We start from the raw sequence: 3,654 nt of genomic DNA on the forward strand, positions 1-3,654 counted from the left end.
ATTATCAGCTAAACTAAATGTGAATGTTTTATGTGTTTCTAATGAATGAATGGCCTGTAACTAAACAGAGAAACAGTTTAATACAGAAAAAGTCATTTTAATACAATATTATGCAAAGTGTTTCTAAAATTATAAAACTCAATGAAGGACACAGTTCTATGTAAAAATGATCTATGACACAGTGTACTTTATGATAAAGGCTTTATTCAGCCTAAAAACATGGCAGAATGTAAAACATGTGGACAAACTGAGCTGAGGTGCTTTAACCTCCTCTACATCCCTGTTAGCAGGATGAAGGCGCCCTCTTGTGTTGTGCATCACTTTCAGATTTCACTTGTTAACCTGCAGGAAGACAAAACTTCACTGAGCCTTCAGCAGCTTCAACATCATCAGTAAAGACAGATTTAAATATGTGTAATATCACACTGTGTCAGTTTGTTCACAGGAGTCACAACCTGTAACACTGATGCTGCATTCAAGGACCATTACAAACATCTGAAAGGACTTATAACATCAAGAAAATGTGACTTGTTTCTCTGTAATGAAGCTGTTTTAGTGAAGAAAGTTGAAAGGTCACAGAGCGACTGCTGAATCTTCTGCTCTAAACATGAACTCTGAACTTTGTGATGCTTCAGGAGGAAAACTGCTTCAGTTATTCTCTCAGATTAGTTTCATATTTTCTGCATCAGATTTGAGTGAGATCCTGGAATGAAGACAGAAGAAAAGACTTTGTTCAAAGTTTGATTTATAGTCAAACCTTCCAGTTTATTCACACAATAAAACATCAACACAATATATGAATTCATTCATTAAAATCACAGTTTTTCCTCATTTGTTTGATGATTTTGACAAAAACAAACACAAACACACACACATGGTCTGCCATACTCATAAAGAGAAATGTCGACATTGTTCAATACAAATATTCCAGAAACATTTAGAGGATAGAGAAGTTTACATTTTCATGTGGAGAAATATTTTAGTAAATCAAAATGATGATGAGCAGTGATAGCCTCCATAAACAGTCACAGGAAAGATCTCCTTTAAAAACTCAGAAACATCAAGAGAACAACTAGAAGATGTGGAGGTACCACCCATAATGTTTGACTGACAGCTGATCTCTGTGCAGAAATGATGGAGAGAAAATAAAATGAAACTAAAATACAGATTTAAACCCACAATATGAAAGACTTCAGTCTAATTCACTTTAGTCAACTCAGCAGTGTCTCCATAATAATAAGGCAAAAGTCCAGCATAGAGCGGCTGAGTGAATGTGGTCTGGACTCTGTGGAGGAGAGTCATGGTTTCAGAGACGCTGTAGAAGGACAAAATACCTGCTCTGTGATCCAGGTACACTCCTACTCTGGAGGAACGAGGACCTGAGACATAAGTTTCGATGTTGTTGTACCAAAATGAATAAAAGTTGTGAAAATAGAAAGCAAAAGATTTGTCATTACGTCCAAATCCACACAGTCATTTCCTTTCCCTGCTCTGCTGATACTCTTGTATGAGACTGCTACTTCAACTCCTGTTCCTCTCCCCTCCACCTCCCAGTAACAATGTCCAGTCAGACTCTCTCTACTCAGGACCTGAAACCACCAAGTGAATCTGTCTGGATGATCAGAATAAGACTGTTGGTCTTCCATTGACTGACAGAATGTTACTTTTCTGTTCCCCTCTGATAATAACAGCTCTTTGTGTGCTGTGTTTTGATCCAGTGTGATTTCACATGAATATTTTAAGAATCCAGCTCTGGTCTTTGGCTCTGGTGGATCTGACAGTAAAACATCCACTTCAGTGACTGTCAGTGAGATGTTTGTCCATTCCTCTCTCAGAATGTCCTGTAGTTTATCTCTGACCTCTGACACAGCTGCTGTCACATCCTCAAAGTAGCTCAGAGGACGGATATTGATGCTGGATGAGTCTGTAGACTCACTGAGTGCTGACAGTGAGGGGTAGTTGTGTAGAAACTGGATGTGATCCTCTGTGTGTGAGAGCTGCTTCAGCTCAGCATCTTTCCTCTTCAGCTCAGTGATCTCCTGCTCCAGCTTCTCCTGAAGCTCTTTGACTCGACTCACTTCAGTTTCCTGCTGGGATCTGATCTGCTGCTTCACATCAGAGCTTCTTTTCTGGATGAGATGGATCAGCTCAGTGAAGATCTTCTCACTGTGCTCCACTGTTTGATCAGCAGACTGATTGATGGCCTCCACCTCCTGTTGAAGCAGCTTCACATCTTTCTCTCTGTCCTGGATTCTCTGCTGGATGTTTTGTCGACTCACCTCCAGCTCTCTCTGCCTCTCAGTCCTTTCTGCTGCAGCTGAGACTGTGTCGTGGCCTTTATGTTCATCCACAGAGCAGAGATAACAGATACTCTGCTGATCAGTACGGCAGAACATCTTCATCACCTCATCATGACGAGAGCAGATGTTCTCCTGGAGCTTCTTGGAGGGCTCCACCAGCTTGTGTTTCTTGAATGTAGGTGAATCATAATGAGTCTGAAGGTGTTTCTCACAGTAAGATGCCAGACAGAATAAACAGGACTTGAAGGCTTTCATTTTTCTTCCAGTGCAGACATCACAGGCCACATCTTCAGGTCCAGCATAGCAGTGATCAGCAGGAGCAGCTTGGAGTCCAGTCTTCTTCAGCTCCTCCACTAAATCTGCTAACATGGTGTTTTTCTCCAGGACAGGCCTCGCTTTGAAAGTCCTCCGGCACTGAGGGCAGCTGTAGATTTTCTTCTTTTCCTCTTCATCCCAGAAGCTTTTAATACAGTTCATGCAGTAGCTGTGTCCACAGGGAATAGTCACAGGATCCTTCAGTAGATCCAAACAGACTGAACAGCAGAATTTTGTTTGGTCCATTTGATTCATGTGCTGTGCCGTTTCACCGTCTCTCAGTGACTATCAGACAGTTTCACTTCCTCTGAACAGAAACAACCTCTGTGCTCTGAAGGGAAACAGATCTCTGCTCTTGTTCACCTTCAGACCCATCCTGATACAGACACATCTGTGAAGGGAGATATATTCTTACAGAGCGACCAAGAGCCAATCACATGATGCAGGGTGTGGTATGTGTGATTACATCATGCAGTAACAAGTCTGACCCAGTTAATGTTTAATAGTTTATCTTTACTTGGTGCTTTGAAATGTGACAGTCAACACCCAGTGAGTTCATTTTATATTTTAGAAAGTTCAGCAAAGTTTAGGATGCTGTGATGAATAAAAATAAATCAAACTTTATATTTTGACATTTTCTAATCTTAGTTCATTCTCACACTTACAGAATGATGCATGGGAACAACTGACTCCACTAAATCAAACCTATGTTCAAATGAAATTACTGTACAAGACAGGCAGCAAGCTTGATTTCTTGATTATTTTTTTAAATAGTAAAATATATGTAAAACTATTTAAAAAACAAATACAGATAGTGTTCTAATTCTACATTCTTTAGTAATGTTTCCTGTGTACCACCATGGATTTCGAAACAATACATTAATATGTGCTTTAAATGCAGACACTCAAATTTAACTCAACATTCACACTGAAGATACACAGTAGACATAAGAATCAGTTTTCATGCCCTTTATTTTTTCTTTCATTTAAAATCTTTTTGGTAAAAATCATCATAATTACCCATTAACTTTCATGTACA

General features: G+C 39.6%; 1 pseudogene; it reads right to left on the reverse strand.

Annotated features, from left to right (window-relative positions):
* Positions 1-728: 728 nt before the first annotated feature.
* LOC146368915 (tripartite motif-containing protein 16-like) lies at positions 729-3,209 on the reverse strand (annotated as a pseudogene).
* Between the last annotated feature and the right edge of the window lie 445 nt (positions 3,210-3,654).

This window comes from Perissodus microlepis, chromosome 18, assembly GCF_051167445.1.
Source record: "Perissodus microlepis isolate ML-2025 ecotype Zambia chromosome 18, ASM5116744v1, whole genome shotgun sequence".
NCBI lineage: Eukaryota > Metazoa > Chordata > Actinopteri > Cichliformes > Cichlidae > Perissodus > Perissodus microlepis.